Raw genomic sequence first — 19,741 nt, 5'->3', positions numbered from 1 at the left:
CACCCCAGTACAGAAAGGACATAGAGGTGCTGGAACAGGTCCAAAGAAGGGCAACAAGGCTGGTGAAGGGCTTGGAGAATATGCCCTATGAGGAGAGACTAAAGGAACTGGGGCTGTTTAGTCTGAGGAAGAGGAGACTGAGGGGAGACCTCAGTGCTCTCTTCAAATACCTGAAAGGTGATTGCAGTGAGAGCGGGGATGGTCTCTTCTCACTGGTGACAGGACAAGGGGAAATGGCCTCAAGTTGTGCCAGGGGAGGTTTAGGTTGGATATCAGGAAAAACTTCTTTACAGAAAAGGTTATTAAGCACTGGAACAGGCTCCCCAGGGAGGTGGTTGAGTCACCTTCCCTGAATGTGTTTAAAAACCGTTTGGATGTGGTGCTCAGGGACATGATTTAGCGGCAGGTTGTGTTAGAGCAGTATGGCTGGTTGCGGTTGGACTTGATGATCTTGAAGGTCCTTTCCAACCTGAGCAATTCTATGATTCTATATATTATTTTTTGTTGTATTAGCTAAATTATGTAAAATGAATCCTTGACTGTGTTATATTAAGTATAATCCTACTGTAAAATGTTTCCTATTCTTCCTTCATAGTCAAGAGCAAAATGTTTGTACCTCACAAACAACAGGTTAAAGCAATGTAAAATTTTATCTGAGCATAAACAGCTGGGATCATTAACACTACATGTTCTGTAAGAGGTGTTGGGAAACACCCCAAGTTTTCCCAAAGGGTTGCCCTCCAGCGTGGGGAAGCACAGCCAACTCAATATTAGTGTGGATAGTAGCTTCCAACTTTATTGTAGCAACATGCCCCTTATATAGCATACTTGTTTCCAAGATACTAGCTCCATGCAACCAAGCGCGCACACTAACAATACCATTGCCCAAGTTATCTCCATGTACAGGACATGTTGTCAACTACAGAACACTATGGATACAGAACACACTAGGAACACCACACTCCACGCATCTAGGATTACATCGTAAATCATCAGTAAATCATTAGCTACGTGCTCCCAAGCACACTGCTCTTCAACAAGAGGAAAGTACACAGATTTCAGGAGTCCTTGATCATATAGTGAATTAGCTGGCTCATACAATACAGCATTTTTAGCAGTATATATTAATTTATACTCCAGCATATCCAGCAAAGAGTTAAAATCGTGTAGATTTATTAGATCAACACCAGCTTAATATCATTCAGGACAAAGTTAGAAAGAAATAGACCCACAAGTACTTTCTTTATTTTTAGTATTCTTAATATTAAATTTTAATATTAGAATATTTTCAACAGTTCAGTAGTTCATAATGTACGGTTATCACTTTTCTTTATTTGGTACCAAATAACAGGATAGACCATGTTGTCAAACTGCAGTGTTTAAGCCAGGATGTACCGAACAGTGTATATATGATCCTGTCTTTCATAAGAGTGTACTGACATGACAGAATAGTTATTTATTTTTCCCAAAATTTGCAGGTGGAATTAGCAGAGGCTTTCTAGAGTTTGAAGAAAATTGCCTATTCCTAAAAGTTCAAAGTACAATTGACTTGCATCAAACAAGTTTATTTTAATCAGTAGTACAGTGACACTGTCAGAAAGCTTCATCTCTTCATATTTTTCCTGTTCATTTCTAGTGTTTGGAACTTGGATTTGTGACACAGTAAAATCATGAAGAAGCAGAACACACGATGAAAAATGGTTCTGAAATTTACCTAGTCCTACGTTCTATACAAAGCAGGAAAACATTAGTTAGGTACTGCTTTGAACATTTCCAAAAAAGGATTCCTAAGTGTTGCTAGACAAACTCTTCCAGTGTTTGACCACTCTGAGAAGTGCAACTGACTTTTTCGTTTGTTTGTTTTTAATATTTTCTTTTTCTGTTGGTGGTGAATTTACTTCGGTTGGTTGGTTTTGTTTGATATTTTCTCAGAATTCCCATTGTTATAGCTTGAAACCTTTGCCTCTGGTATGCTCACTGGGCAATCAAGAGGAAACTTTCACACCATCCTCTGCATAGCTAATATTCAGATAATGAAAATCTTCAGTCACTCTTCTCTGTTATCCAAAGGTCTTCTCCAGGCTCAACAAATCCAGTACCCTCAGTTTCTCCTTGTGTATACCTCCTTTATCCTAGCGGTTCTGCATACTACTCACTACAGCTAGTCAAAGTTATGTTTCAGATGCATCCTCACAAGTGCTGAGCAGAAAGCAATAATCACTTTCCTGTGATTAAAATACAGACCTGATGTCTGTATTTTTTCCTAACACAAACAAGTACGCATTTAAATTTCATCATCTCCAAGTGGTGCTTGAATGTCAACCAACTCTCTTGGGCCCGTTTAACATGCAATACTCTAACCTATGGAATACCTTCAAGTAGGTCCTTGAAGAAGGCAAAGTTTGCTCTCTTGAAGTCCAGGGTTGCAACCTTAATTATTGCCTTCCACGTAAAATCCTGAAATGCATTATCTCATGGTCGCTGCACCCAAGGCTGCCGCTGAACCTTCACATCTGCAACCAGTCTTTCCTTGTTTGTAAGAACAAGATCCAGCAGCTCACCTCTCCCCATCTGCTCCTCCACCACCTGTGTCAGAAAGTTATCTTCCATACACTGCAGAAACCTACTGGACCTTGCTTGCCAGGCAATGCTGCTTTTCAGCAAATATCAGGGTGACTGAAGTCCTAAAAGAGAACCAATGCCTGTAATCGTGAGGCTACTTTCAGCTTTGCGTAGAAGGCCTCATAAACTTCCCCTTCCTGATCAGGGAGCCTGTGGTAAACACACAAAACAGCGTCATCTATGTTAGCCTGCACCTTAATTCTCACTTCTAAGTTTTCTGTGTATACATCATTCATCCCTAGGCACAGTTCAATACATTCCAGTTGCTCTCTCACATCAAGAGCAACTCCACCTCCTCAGCTTTCTTTCTTATCTTTCCTAAAAAGCACAAAGCCATCCACTACAGCATTCCAGTCTGCCAAGCTGTCCCACCACATCTCTGTGATCATAATGAGATCACTGACCTGCTAACACACAGATCACCAATTCTTCCTGTTTATTCCACATGCTGCAGTCATCAGTACACAGACACTCTGTAGACAAAAGGGGAGCAGAGGATGCAGGTTTTCCTAGTGGGATGCAAAAGTATCCTGCATAGCTACACACGCCCTTTAGCTGTCTGGCTGATCATGGGAAGCAGTTAAGGAACATTTGTTCTAATTTGCCTGATTTATTTCCCAGTTGGTGATTTATTTCCCATATTTCCAAAATGGCATGAGCATTGCCATTTTGGACCCAGTCCCCAAGTTCTTCAGACTAAAGCTCATCTCACTATGTTGGCCAGTATATTGATGAAGATTGTCCTGCTTATTTTCGACAGATGGATCCTATCCATCCCTAACAGGTTATAATCTTCATAGAAAGTCCCACTGTCACAAAAACCAAAGCACTAGTACCAGCACCAGCCACATCACCAGGAATTGGTATGCATTATGTGTCTATTTCTGATTTTCCTCCTTCCTTCAGCTGGTAAAAAAAAAAAAAAAAAAAAAAAAAAAAGAGAAGATGACTTGGGCACCCCTCTTCTCATTTAATTCTCTCCATGTTCTGCCTTCCACTGTCATTCATGCGCACATGAAAGACCAACAGTGGATAGTAGCCCATGATCTTGACAAACTGTGGCACTTTCTTGGCAGCATCCCTTATCATGGCTCCCAGTAAGCAACAAACCTCTCGAGACTACCTGCCAGATTAGCAGAGGGGAGTGTAGGTGCCTTTTAACAGGGATTCACTCAATAGAAGCATGCAGCATTTCTTTTTACCGTATGCACTGCAGGCTGCTGGTATGGTTTCTTCTTGTTGATCCTGTTCCTGGGTGTCATGAGTGTCTATAGCTGTAAGAGTTTTGAGTATGTTTTTGGTACTGAAGCCTTGCTTTTGTGGGCCATTAGGGACAAAAATGCCTCCTTCTCAGTATCGTCTGCTGCTGGAATACAATTACCAAATAACCTACCTATCTCTCAGTTTCTCTAATACTGCAAAGACTTATAGCTGATTTTTGCAGCTCAGCTACTTGTCATGAAAAACCATTCACCTATCTGCATATTTTGCAAGTACTTACCTTATCAGCAGGAGAAGGTTCAAAGCACTCAGTGCAACTAACCATCTGAGCTGAAGTCTGCTTTCTTATCAGTTCTGTCTGAGTGACTATATAAGGCATCTCTGGGGATCTCCCTGAAGGGACACTGGTTTTAACCCTCAGGTAAGTGACCACCACCATACCAGCAAAGATTGAGTGGTTCCCCTGGTTATGAACCTACAAGCAAAGCACAGCACCCTCCCTGCATAAACTTCTAGGACAGAGTTCTACTTTGAAATGAGGAGAAAATAGAGAAGAAAGTAACCCACCTTGCACGTTCCTGCACAAATTGTCACACAAATTGTCACACAAACCGCACCACCATACCCTGCTTACCTGTCCTGGTCACTAAACTCCCTAGGGGCTGCCTTTGTATGTGGGGGAGTTCTGCCTCCACTCCTAGTTCTACCCACTTTACATCACAGCAGCCTCTCGTTAGAGACTCTGTGCTTCCTGCTGGGTGTGGGGAGGAGGGGCTCCTCTCCCATCCTATTTTCTTCATAGAGAAAAGCTGACACTTCAAGTTTTCAGCTTTCTAATCTCTTTCCTCTGAACATCAGATGTTGGTTATTTAATGGGATACAATTGACAAGCAAATCTGTTTTCTTTACCGTACACAGAATCCCCTCTTAACCCATCTTGTCCATCAGCTCGAGCTTCAGCTAATGCTTGTATTTTGGGTTTGTAAAATAATTTTTTTTCAGATGTAACTCAGAATATTCATTTAACTGAAGTTACCCCAGCTACTTCCTACCTCCATCGTCTTTCCTCTTGTCCCATGCATCCAGCTCACCTCTGCTAGAAGAGCTTGTCTGTGTGTTGCACTGACTTCAGTGACAGTACTCCCCAATTGGCCTATGGAATAAAGGTGGAGGATGTTCTGACAACTTTCAGGTATATGAAGTTCTTCTTCTGCCTTCAGTGCAGTTTGAAAGAGACTGCTTTATCTTTTTCTGTTTTATGGTGTATTTTTTTTTCCTGAACTAGTTTTGAACAGCAGTCTTCATAGGCAGAGTATGCAGCTCTTTGTTCTTTTTAAAAGAGAGCAGCGACACTGAGACAGTTACAATGAAGAAATGAAATGGAGATAGTAGGCATGTGTGAGTGCACCATCTGCTTTAGGTGCATTTGTCTCTTCTGCTGTTGGTTTAACATACTAATAAGATATCCTTTTTCTTTTGAATGCCTTCCATGTATAAACATTGGAAATCAATGTTTTTCTTTCAGGACAGTTGGATTATGACTAAATTTTTTTTGCAACTAGATTTGAGGGGGAGCATCTAACAAATTTCAATGTATACTTTTTTTCTAAAGAGAATTGCTAACCGGATACCTTAAAGAGTGCTTTTCAGATATAATAAAAACTAGTCTTAAGGATTATTGAGGATTATTGTATACATTACTGAAATGATAGGAAAAAAAGTTAAAAGAACAAGAAAAACAAAAAAAAAAACCCACATTTATACTTAGAAATGCAGAAAAGTGATTCAAAGTTTCTACAGCTTTAGTAAAGTCTAAACATTTTTATTCCATGCATTCAAGGACCTTTTTATTTCTGTTTTTTTTCTTTGTTTGTTTTATGTTTTCTGTTCATTTTTAAACAGTTACATTTCTCTCTATAATCTTTTAGAAGAATATTAAAATTTTGAAAAGAGATTTATAAGCCACATATGCCTTATAGAAAGAAAATATACATATACAAACACAGATGTATACATACATGTACATATTATATACTGCTCTGAAAGTAGACAGTGCACTATGACCAGGGAACTATGTGCAGAGTTGAATGTCAGCTTCAATGCATTGGAAACGATGGCAACACTGGAGTATTGCAGTTCGTGCCGAGTGGGTCCTATGAATGCTCATACAGAAACAGAAAAAAACACTGCAGGCAAATTTGTCAGGACCTATTGAATGAATATGAGGCCAACAGTGACAGTTTATTTCCTGGATCATGTTACCGCTGGTGATATGACGTGGTGCCACCAGTACAAGCCAGAGTCAAAATGTCAGTTCATTGAGTGATGACATGTTAATTTCCCATTGAAGAAAAAGTTCAAGACACAGCTCTCAGCGGGTAAAGCAGGTATGTCCAAACCACGGCCCATGGGCCACATGGAGTCCAGCACAACATGTTCTGCTATCTCCTCCTGCCTCATGCCATCGTGACAGCAGCTGTTCTCAACTGAGCAGCCTGACCTAGCCCCAGGTGCATATCCATTCCCCAGTAACAACCAAACGTCAGTGTGGGATTGGCACCATCAGGGCTGAAACTAGGGCAACAGGGAGGGTGTAGTGCCATGCTAATTCAAGTTATGGATCCTTGCTTTCTGTTTTGATAAAAGAATTTGAGAATTGATTTCAAGACTGTTGAAAAAATCATTGTTTTTTTGTTTATTTGTAACTCCGTTTTCAGTTGACATAAATGCAGTAGTTATGAATCTTCAAATGGAATTTATAGAATTGCAATCAGATAGTCAACTCAAAAATCATGTTTCTTTACTAGACTTTTGTAAGACCTATCTTACCAGAGCAAAATATCTCTCACTTAACAATTATATCTTGTTCATGTTGTTGTTTTTTGGCAGTATGTAATTTTGTGAATAACTACTTCAAAAATCTCTGACGAACACCTTGACAACTCTCTAAGAGTTACAACTGCTCCCACCAATCCAGACTGATGCATTAGTTTTACAAAAACGAGGTCAAATGTCCTACTTGTTTTATGTTTTTGTAGCTCTCTTAAGTTATAATAATAAATATATATTAAAAAATAAATTTTGTTACTTGCATACATTAACTATATTATATATTTTATATGTGGCACAAGACAGTTCCTTCTCACTCCATGTGGCCCAGGCAAGACAAAGTGTTGGACACTTATGAGGTAAAGTGATATGCACTGAAATTGGGATAGGAAAAGTATAATCCTTCTGAATTTCCTGGAACCAGAATAAACCATCAATTCCGACCACTACACTGCAATGTTAACTAAGCTGGAGGCTCTAACTTCCAGTGTCAGACCAGAGAAGAAGATAACCTTTCTCTTGCCACATGATAATGCCATGTCCCAGTACCTGTTTGAAGACCATGGAACACTTTTTCAGTCCTGTCTGGATTGTCCTACCAATCCCACTATATGGTCTGGATTTTCACCTTCTGAATTCCATCTGTGCAGGTTCATGAAAGATGGACTGCATGGACAACATTTTAATAGCAATAACATCATCGTAGCAACTGTGAAACTGTGCATTACCTCTGCTGGTGCAGATTTTTGTGACTGCATCTTGCAGGCTCTTGTTCATTGCAGGTGAAAGTGCATTAATAATGGTGGTGACTATGTTGAAAAGCAGTGTTTTGTAGCTGAGAATTTGCTCTATTAAATTGTATTACTGTGCTCTTTGCATCTGTTGTATCTTCCACGGAAATCATAGAATCATAGAATGGTTTGGGTTGGAAGGGACCCTTAAGATCACCTAGCTCCAGCCCCCCTGCTATAGGCACAGACAACTCCCTCTAGACCAGGTTGCTCAGAGCCCCATCCACCGTGGTTCTGGATGCCAACACAGTTGGAGTAAGTCCAGAGGAGGGCTATGAAGGTGATCAGAGGACATCTCTGTGAGGACAGGCTGAGAGAGTTGGGGCTCTTCAGCATGAAGAAGAGAAGGCTCTGAGGAGACCTAATAGTGGCCTTCCAGTACCTGAAGGGGGCCTACAGGAAGGGTGAGAAAGGACTTCTTATAAGGGCATGTAGCAACAGGATAGGGGGAATGATTTTAAACTGGAAGAGGGTAGATTTAGACTAGATATTAGAATAAATCCTTTACTGTGAGGATAGTGAGACACTAGAACAGGTTGCCCAGAGAAGCTGTGAATGCCCCCTCCCTGGAAGCATTCAAGGCCAGGTTGGATGGGGCTTTGAGCAACCTGGTGTACTTTCAGAGAGATCTACATACATTTTTAATGTTTTGCATTCAAATTCCAGCTTAGACTACTTTTGTAGTTTACCTTAGTATTAAACACATGTGCTGTTTCATCCAGCACATTCAATCTCGGAAGAGTGGTGGAGAAAATAAACATCTAACAACATAATTATCAACAATGTTGTATCTTTTGGAACAGAAGGATTATCCTTAAACTCTAGTTTGTCTTTACAGGAATTGTTGTATTCCATTCTTATAAAAGAATGTGTTGTATTTTAGTCTCAGAGAATGTTCTTACTTAGATGATTATTAAGATGGGTATTCTGTCAGATTAGTAAAGAATATGAGAAAAGCAGCATTTTAGTATGTTGCCCACAAATGTAGCAAGTTCGTAAATTATCAAAATGTTGAGATAAGATCTGGGAGAAACAGCAGATGTCTAAAAAATATTCTGCCACAGGCACATAATTTGGTCACTTCCAGGGTCAGACAAATACATATTTAAGTTGCGGTTTTGTACCAGAACATTTAACTTTTATGACAATAATGTATTTTCTTTACAATTCAGCTTCCAACAAAGGTGCAAATAAAAATTTTATCCCTGCCTTATTCTTCCTTTTATCTTTGAATATGTAGAGTGTCTGAACATTTGTGCTATTGTTACTTACCTTCATTATATAAGATAATGTTATTTTATTCTTAAATATGTCAACATTTATTGTAGTAGTAGAGCTTTCCAGTTCCTTTTGGGATATGTACTGTATTTTTACAGTAGCATTCTAATGCACTGAGGAAAAAGTATATTTCTCTCTCCACATCACTAATACAAATGTTATTAGAGTTTGAAGACAACACTAAAAATCTCTTATTTCTTGGATACTCTAAGTATTCATCACTTTTAGGAATATAAGCTTTAATATGTCAAGTATATCTCAAGTTCTAAAGCAAAAAATAAACTTAAATTCTGTCTTAGTCAGGATGGTGAAAAAATTGTTAAAGTTCTCTAAGTGCTAAAGTACTGAACGTTTAATCTCAAAGAAAAACACAATAATTGTACCATTTCTTAAGTTCCAAAACTCATCTCCTTGATCACTGTATCACAGTAGATCAGATATGGCTTATCACTGAATTCTGCAAAGAGTAGCAGAAAGGATACAAAACAGTGGAGATTCCTAAGGGATGTTATAAGACTGCTTCCTCTAGCAGACTCTGGTATAGGGATTCTTCCTTCTTGAATCTTGGAGCCAGCTGTGTGTGCATAGACACTGGAAATTTCTGTCCTGGGCTGACAAATGTGGCTGCTGTTGTCCCGTTTCTAGATTTATCGAGGAGCAAAGATGAACACATATCCAGGAGAGACATGCATGCAGGTGTACACACAGAACAGGATGTTAACAAAGCTGGCTACAGACTGCTGCTGACAGACTACAGGAACTCACATGAAACTGAAGTAAATGTGCTCCCGATCCTCCTTTCTGCCTTTGTGGAACTGAAGCTCACTAGCGAAAGTATACATTGCCTCTATCCAGATTCACGAGCATGCCCACATTTGCAGGTCCCTGAAACACTAACAAGGGCCTTCCATCTCTCTATTATCTCTGCCTTGACTCTGAGCTCCACCCAAGGCCTCCACATACCTTAAACTTTCCCCAAGATGCTTTGTTCTCCCTTGTCAGCTAGTGCAGCTTGAAATTTGTGAGCAAATTAAACACATAAGTGCAGTGAGTTAAATTCACTGCAGGAAAATGTAAGTACTCTGAGCTCATTCTGATTACTGGTCCTCAGAGATCATGTTCAAATAAACACATACACATACTACTGGTTGCTGACATGTACACCTACACGCCCAGTGACCCAAGTCCTGTTCACCATGTGCAGGTGATCAGGCCTCTCTTTCCAGTCCATCTAGTTGCAAGTAGCATAGATACACAAACCCTCTGGCACATGGTCCCACTCCAGTTGCTGTCTTCTAGACTTTGCAACATTTTTACTTGGGATAGAAAATGAAATTGCACAGAAAGATACTTAAGGAAAGATTTAATCAAGAAGCATGCAGAATGTGGTGATCAGGTTCAGGGCTCAGTCAGGCAGCTGTACTAACCATCAGCTTGCTTTACTTGCAGCAGACCAGGTCCCTTTATCCTTCCTCTTCTCCATTTCCCTCTCCATTTTCTCTCCCCATGACTCTTTTTCTCTGCTTTTGACACTTCCTATCAGCATTCCCTAAGGTGTTTCTTTTTCCCACAAGGTCTCCTTCAAAATCTGAATAATTTTGTTTATTTTGTTTTATCAGTTAGAAAGCCAAGCAGGGTTGTTTCCAAAGCAGTACTTGTAGTTTCTTAATAGCCCACTGTTTCACTGAAGGGTTTTGGTCCTCATTTTTGTCTCTCTTATTAGGTTTGTGTCTTCATGTTCTGTTTGTCTTTTTTTTTTTCTTGTCATTTTATATTCCTTTTGAAATGAAGTAGTCTTTGACCTGATACCTTTAATGAAGCAGATGCTCTCACATTTCACGTGAATTTTACAGACTTTTCAGTATTTGAGACCATCACTGCCATAAGATGTTAGGTTAGCCCCTGAAACTACTAACCAATCAGAACACAACACTATTTTATGCCCATCTGTTCAGTAATGTTACACCCAATGCCCAAAAGGTAGGACAAGAAATATGACAAAGCAGATGGTGAACAATGGTGATGATGATCAAAATGTATAATGGGCTTGGGGAATATTTTGAATCCCCATCTATTCTTTAAAGAAGAAGAAAAATATATTGATAAACTAGCAAATTACAATTTACACTTCATTATTCCCAGCTGTAAGGTATTTTAGTATAACTATGTTTTCTCATGGAGCCAAAAATGGTAAACGTATCAAGTAAAAAGGGAATCTAAATAATATCACCAAATTTTATTTATTTTCATGCTATTATTAAAGCAAAAAGAAAATATATTCTCCTTGTAGTTAATGAATGTACATTCTAAAACAGATAAAAACATGACAAATTTGAATAAGAAGTTATGCAATACTCATATTGCAACATCGCTAGTTAAATAGGGTAATTTTATGAACTTATATTAAAAGTCAATACAGCAATTTCTAAAAGATTTAATGGTATAATGTTTTTTTTTTTCCCCTACAGATTTGAATTACTATTATTATTGATTTTGTAATCGTAGCACAAGATAACTTACACTGTAGATGCACAGACCTTTTTGAATTGAGCACAGCCCTGCTGAAAAGGACTTGGTGGTACTGGTGTATGGAAAGCTGGACATGAGCCAGCAATGTGCCCTCACATCTCAGAAAGCCAGCTGTATCCTGGGCTGTATCAAAATAAATGTGGCCAGCAGGACAAAGGAGGTGACACTACCCATCTACTCTGCATTGATGAGACCTCATCTGGAGTACTGCATCCAGATGTGGAGTCCTTGGTACAGGAGAGACAAGGAGCTCATCCAGAGGAGGACTACAAAAATGGTCTAAAGGATGGAACACCTCCTCCTTGGGGACAGGGTGAGAAAGCTGGGACTATTCAGCCTGGAGAAGACAAGGCTCTGAGGAGACCTAATAGTGGCCTTTCAGTATCTAAGGGGGAGATACAATAAAGATAGGAACCGATTTTTTAGGAGGGTCTGTTGTGAAAGGACAAGGGGAAATGGTTTCAAACTAGAAGGAAATATTTCAATTGACTGTAAGATAAAAGTTTCCTGAAAGCATTAAAGTCAAAAGGAAAGCACATTTCAAAGATTCAATTACTCGTTTTTGAAAAACAAAGTTGTTTCCCAGACAGCTCTACTTTATGAATGAATTAGATCTCTGTAAGTGAGAATTCAGCACACTTTCATGAACGGTATCATGAACAGGCCACTATGCATAAAACTCTAAAAGCCTCAGTACACCCTATGTAATCAAAATCCTTCCAACAAATGCAAGACCCAAAGATCAAGTTCACAAAAGTATTTAAAAGCTTATATTCTAGTGAGATAATAGCTTTACAGATTTGTTCAATCTCATGTTCTAAACTGCTTTATGTTTTATGAGTGTTAACAAGGAAACTCAAAACTGATACGAAAACCTAGGGACAATACTTGCTATTTTTGTCACCCAGTTACTTCAGTTTCTAGTCTCCTGTACACAGGAGGCATGAAAGTAGGGACAACAACAGGATGAACTGAGGGAAAATGTGGATATGGGATAATCTGATTGTTTCAGGAAAATTTAATTCTCCTTAGTGAATTGCATAGAAAAACCCTGAGACAATGCAGTGCATCCCAGTGTTGGCACTGGTTTTCTCACAAACTATTCAACTAACTGAACCAAAAGCAAATTAATAATTAATCATGATAGGAGGTAGTTTTTAAAGGACAAAGAAAAGTACGGAAGAATGCTAGACATGGAACACATTAAACAAGCACCCATCAGCATGCCTTAATTTGTACTAGACTGATCAGGGACAGGGAATATGAACAGAAAAGTTTTAACAATAGGTGGGAATTGTAATTAAATGAGAATTATCCAACTTCAAGGGTCAACATCCCTCTTTAAAAAAAACAGCATAGTCACATGACCAAACTCATGTCATTTTATATACTCTTTTAAATGTTGGTATTTTTCCCACTTTTACACATTGAATACACTTCATCTAAATAAAGTTCTTCCATATTTTTTTAATCTTTACAGTGTAAGTTTAGCCATTTGACATGTAAAAAATCTAGGTAGCACACATTGTCCCCATGGTCTGCACCTGTATGTATATATGATTTAGGATTTATCTCCGCTTTTTTTTTAATTAATACAGAGCTATCTCTACTGATCTAATATATCTCTGGAATTTTGATAAATAATTATTTTTTAGACTTCAGGTTTTTTAGATTATTTGAGTTTGGTTTCAATTACTGTGTCCACATGGCCTGGCATGGAACAAGGATATTTCTGTGGAGTCTCTAAATATACTGACACAGTGATTTTCAAGTTCTTATAGTGTTTATCCTACATATTAATAATCAAAAAGAGGAAATGAGGATTAAAAGATGTTCATTAAGAGAAACTAAGGAAGTTTTAATCACATTCTAATACTTGTCAGTTGCAGTAGGAGAGACAAATTTTGATTGCTGAACAAGAACAAGGAGTGGAGATTACAAAAGTGTTACCTTATACGGCTCTTCTATCAGTCAGATGCACTTGCTTCTGCCCCAGTCTCTCTGCTGACTCTTTTTATCAGTATTTCATTGTATGTTGTTACTAAAAATAATTGTCAACAATTTTTAAAACTTCTACTACATATTGATTTAAGGCTTTCTATGTTCCTCCTTTTAAGCGTAATGAGCTAGGGAATGTTAAAAAAAAAAAAAAACACAACAACAAAAAAAAACACCTTTACATCAAATTGACTTAATAATATAGTTTCCAAAAAGGCTGCCTCTATTACTCTTTCATTTCAGTTTTCCACTGTCTAGCAATAACCATCATTCAAGTGCCAAATATAATGTGTCTACTGAAATTATAATGTAGGAATTATGCTCAATAGGGATTCATAGCCCATTCTATTATGATGTTATACTGTTACTATGAACATAAAAGACATAGAGATCAGTTGCATAGAGAATGCATCCACTTAAAATTCCTTAGAGGAATTTTCACAGTGAAGAAGTTGTAATTTAGTAAGAAACTCTTTGAATTGAAGAGGAGAAAGCTATTGTATATGCAAGTTTCCCCGGAAGCAAGCAGCACTGTTAACGTATTGGGAAAGCTGCTATTCTCCTTTCTTTTGCATTAGGAAGCAATAAAGAATTAAACACCTTAAAGCCCCTTATTTCAGGTCCATTCTATCAACTGCCAACTGTTAGGTAAAGTAATTTCCACAAAACCCCTACAACCTGAGTTACTAAGCCCAGAAAATTCAAAATAAGTATGCCACATTGATAGTTAAATAATCCCACTATACTTGAGAACTCCTCCATAAAAGTAGCAGCCTTTTCCTGGTTTATGCTGAGAGACATGGAAAAAAGATTGTTTTTACTTGTCATCAAATTTACTACTAATACTGTACTTAATACTATTCAATTATTCCTCAAAGAGTTGCAATCAAATCGCAGCTCCCATGGAAAAATAAAGATGAAAGATTTCACTTTGTTTTGGTGGTAACAGAGGAATGGTTGGTATAGCATTATAGCTCATGTAACAGTAGTGGCAAAGCACATCTGGATACAGTTCAGCAATGCTTGAAGTTGATTTGAGTAGAAATTCTTGGACCCAATCTGCCTTGAACTCTGGACCCTCTGGCCAATCTTATAGTGTAAGTATTCTGAAGTTGTGTTGGAAAAAAAAAACTGATATGTCAACTCTATGAGTTTCAGTGTTTATTTTTTTTCCTGTTCTTTCTTCAAAATAAGAATAATGCAAATTTCAGAGATAAATTCAAAGCAAAAATGTATTAACTAACTGGAACAAATTTTCCCCCCCATTTAAGTCTTACAATGTCCTCTGCATGTCTCAGCATTATCATTGTCTAAGTCTTACAAGCTACACATTCCATATTTAATGGTAGCTGATAATAATTTTTACTTGTTTCTCAAATAGATGATTTGTAACTGTTGCACTAGTGTTTGCAGGCTAAATCCATGACACAGGAGTCTTTTTGTTGTTGTTGTTACAGCTCCCCTTTTAAAACTTGTAATTTGATTTTTTTTTAAATGAATATTTGCAGCCATTTGGGCTATAAATGTCAACTCTAGATTTTACAGTTATTAACAAAAAGGAAAAAAGAAAACACATGTTATTCCACTGGATGATGTAAAAATATATTCCTGCACAGTGACAGACTATTTTCATTTAAAAGCACTAACTGTTAAAGAACGTATACAATCTCACAAGAGCATAAAAATGCTGTTCTCTGGCTATATCTAATGACATAGCTGTACACCTTATCGTACATAGGTCACTCCAAAAGTGATGTGTCTTGTTTATTTCCATGGAAACTACAACAGATACAAAAAGCACAACAACAACATTTCATAGAGCAAATTCTCAGCTAAAAAACTCTATTTTCAACATAATCACCACCATTAGCCAATTCACACGTATGAGCTGATCGAGACACTCTTCATGGTGTCCATGAAATGACACATTTCATGGTGTGACAGCTGTACATGGACATCTGGAACATGGTTTCTCTTTCATGTCACTGTCACCACTGTTGAAATCCACCACCCACCACCTCAGTGGGCTCACATCCACTGTTTGGTCTCCATAAATGCTCAGTAAGCATCAGTGAATGTTGATGGGTGCAATTCTTTTCTGCATGGAGGAATTCAATGACACATCTTTGCTTTATGTGAACTTCCATGGCAGACACCATTTTGTCAGATTGCTCCTCTGCTGCCAACTGTCAAATGGCACCAAAATGTAATGAAATATTGTTTGGAAAGCTCAACCTCTACTGCTATACCACCAGAATCCAACTCTGACATTGTGGGCCAACATAATAAAAAAGAAGGTATTGCTTTTGGATCTATATGTTATCCTTATTGTACAGAGAGGCATGGACACCTTATGTATAAATAATGTATATTATGTTGCAGAGTATTGACATTTAATGATATATGACACCTACATCTTTTATTTTTCCATAAATTTAGCAGTATCATTTCAATTGTGTCTCTGATAATTTCACCAAGCTTATAAATCCACTCAGAACATCTAAATTTTTGAAACTGTTCTTAGTGGACAATATAACTACTTAAATGCTGGCAAAATCAACATTCCCTAAAATGCATCTCTGGAGGTAATCAATGAGTTTGATTATTTATGTTTCCTCAGTGTGAGATAAAATTCTTAATAGGCATTGTTCATGCTCATTGGAATTGCTTCAAATTAAAGGTTCTCTTATTTCTAAATTGAATGTCCCTTAAAAATCGGCATAGTCAAGGTAAAGTGCATAGCACAATTGTGAGGGTATTCCCAGAGGAATCAGACTAATTATTTGTAATTACTAGAACATGCAGATATTCAGAGGAAGTACACAGAAAACACAGGTGTATCAAAAGATCTTTTACTTACATAAGACTAAACTAAACTAAAAATACAATTTGCTGCTTTCAAAGTATTTTTTCAATTTATACTTAGACAGGAAAAATGTCATACGTCATATTGTCTGAAAGATCTACATTTAATGAAGCAAAATGAATAATAAAACAGTGTTTAAATGAAGCCAGAGATTATAGGCAAAGCATCTGTCACTGTAATTTCCAAAGCTGGAACTAGCTGGGATAACCTTCAAATCTTCTCATTCATTCCGTTGTTTTCTTCCTATTAGAAGCACTGCATGTGGCATGTAGGCACAGACTTTGCTACCTTTTATAATAGGTGTTTAGGGAAATTAGAATAAATATTCCTAATTGAAATTTAAATGATGTGTGTATCTTTTTTGTCTGTTCTATGCATTTCTGAAAGAAATAACATTAATTTAATGCTGGAATACTGAATTTTTAACAATTTGACAATGATACTACTGAGCTGCAGCATCTAAAATTAAGAATGGTTAGGAATATATATCGTGCATTGAAATCTTAGGATCTGATGATCAGTGCTGTTAAACTGTATCCCTGATAAAAACTAGGAGTTGAGTAATTTTTTCCTCTTTTTTTTTTCCCTATATTTTACAAGTATTTTATTCTCCATTCCTCACCCATTTTACAATACAGGGAGAATTTATGTTTGTATCTTCCTTGTCTCTCTTAGACCAACATTTAATTTCCATCTATGTTTATATAAATGGTTGCACTAGCTTCAAAGAAAGAAAGATAATTTTTGTGGTCCCTGCAAAATGCTGCCAGTAGAAAGACATTTTCCTACCTGCACTGAAGTTATTATATCCAGATCCTTGTTCAGGACTGATAATATTATCTTGCTAAATATTATGACTATGAGCCCATCAACTTACCCTATAAATAACGAGCAGTCCAAATGTCCCTTGAGCTCTAATCCTCATAACCCAATGTGATCTCCCCAGTTCCTCCTAAATATTGTGAAGTTTGAGTGACTGTAGTCATGGAGTGAATTATGTGTAACAATTATTGGAAGTTACTTCTTGAGGTATTAACTTCCTAAGAGATGGTACAGCACGGGGTAAATCTAGCTGGTGGTAAAAAGCAGCAGAGCTTGGTCTGCTGATTCTAAGAGATACAGCACAGAGAGTGAAGCAGAGTGTAAACACCATGGCCAGGCTCTGTAATAACATTGCAGTGTTGAGAACTTGATTGTTCTGTGGAACTGAGGAACTGCATATTCACACTGAGTCAGCAGTTTTCCATTTTGTCATATCAGTTGCAACAAAATTATGTACGGGTAAAGTCACCAAAGCTCCACCTGAAAATACTAAAAAAAAAAAAAAAAAAAAAAAAAGCTTAACAACATACTCACAGCTAAAGTGATTTTGCCTAACATTTTACATCTTCTACAGTGTGAGTACATATTTCTTTAAAATACAGCTTCTAGCAGAGGTATAGAAAAAAAAAAAAAAAAAAAAAAAGGCTTGAGATAGGAGGAATTTTCAGTATCTAGAGGAGAATATAAGAAAAAAGAGGATAGACTCTTTGTTAGGTTCTGTGGTGATAGGACAGGGGGAAATGGTTTCAAGAATACATAGTATTTATGTACCCATCAGCAACAGTCCTCTTTACAACATCTTCTTATATGTACATCACAGATCCAGAAGACATTTTTCTACAATACTTGAATAGTCCAGAAGACATGATTTTTTGCCAAGGACTTTTTATGGGAGTGTAAATGCAGCGTCACATCATCTGGATTATCAAGAATGTATATTATGGACCTATTTTAACAGTATCTGGCACTGAATCAAATATGAAACTGTGTGTTATACAGTGAGATTAACATTAGGATCTCTGAATACTAGTAAGTGTATCAGTATGGATGTATGTGGAATTACAAAACTGATGGGGCAGTAATAGTAACTGAAAAGAAAGATTCTGATCATCTTGACAAAATAGGTTGTACTGAACAATGATCTTCCAGATTTCTCATATAAGTTTAAATTCCACTTTTAATGTTTTACCTGGCTCATGTTGTGAGCTTATTCACTGACTCAAGTATAATAGCGGATTAGGAACTCCTGACAATTGCGCTATTGGAGAAAGACTATAAACCTACCAACATTTTCACTTGATTAAAATGCAAGGGATAGTGCAAGTGATTATCCCCTTAATTAGCAGTATAGATAACAAGATTGTTGTGCACTTAAAAAAAAATGATTTTTTAGAATATTACTTGTTGATAGATTCATGATAGAGCAACATGTTTTTTTTTCTATTGTACAGCAATATGCAATAGAAAAAAAAATATCTGGGTAAAGAAATACATTTTTCTCTAAAAATAACAAATACCTTTATATGTACCTTTATATAAAAAGAATAAATAATTCCTACTCCGAACATATTCTCACAGTGATAGGCACTATGTGCTTGAGGATGGCATTAATAAATATTCACCTATAAACACTATTCAAAGCTCATGTTTTGAGTATTTTAATTTTTCTCCTCAGAATTTTTAATTTATAAGTCATTTTTAAATGACTACATAAAACTTCTTGATATTAAAACTAATATTCTAATTTTCCATAAAACTGGAAAAAATACAATAATAAAAAAATATACAATGGAAAAGTATGACAGTTATAAAGAAGGTGAACACTGAATCAATATGGATGATACTCTTAATTTTTTTTCTTTAGATTTCATATAGTGGGCCTTGGATTTATGACTTGTCTGTTCTCTAAGTTAGATATCAGGAAATCAAAAATGTGAAGAGGATGTTGATTTTGTCGAGGAGATCTTTTCAGAGAATGTTAGGCTTTGTTTGTTTACCTGTTTTATTTTATAGATTTATTTATCTGGTGCCAAAAGTTATATATTAGCTTTATTTAGCCTTTCCTGAAGGAACAGAAATTTGTTGAGAAATTTTTATGGTGTGTATACCTATATACACAAAAGCACAATAGTGTGTAAGTAGAGAGAAAGAGTGATTGCCTTCATCTTCAGTTGCTTGACAGCTTAAATGTTATATAGTCTTTTGTCATACAATCAAGTCTTTCTTCCCTTTCTCTGCTTATCAGGCAGCTCAGTGCAGAAGAGTGATAGAACTACCAAAGGGTCAGCTGCCTGCCAAGTCTTTCAGAGGGGAGCTCAGAAATGAAGAGCTTTGTCTGGAAAAAAAAAAAAAAATGGACTGCCAAAGCTTTCAAGAAACTGATGGACTGGAACTGTATTGGAAAAAATATTGCTAAACATACATAATCTATATTTCAGTGCCTAAATGTCTGTAAGCAGCAAAAACCATCATTTCTTATAGTTTTCAATATTATATAAATATGCAATTAGCTGCAGAAATTTAATAGTATTCTTATTGTAAACCATAGGAAATGATTTCAGTGTGCAAAAATCTGTTTGATAAAGTATATGTATTAAGGATGTGTAATTTTAGGCAGATTCTCCTTTTTATATAAAATCTCCATTAAAAAGGACTGTGTTTCCAGCATGTTATTCTTAGTCCATCTCTAGAAAAAGAAAAAATTAAGTTTCTCTTTAAGATGATATAAAGTTTCCTACAAATATATGACCAACATTTTACGGTTTACTGTATTACAAAAAAAAAA

The sequence above is a fragment of the Numida meleagris genome, chromosome 1 (assembly GCF_002078875.1).
Source record: "Numida meleagris isolate 19003 breed g44 Domestic line chromosome 1, NumMel1.0, whole genome shotgun sequence".
In the NCBI taxonomy this organism is placed as follows: domain Eukaryota; kingdom Metazoa; phylum Chordata; class Aves; order Galliformes; family Numididae; genus Numida; species Numida meleagris.
The sequence above is the reverse complement of the archived record's forward strand: the minus strand, read 5'-3'. Positions refer to the sequence as shown.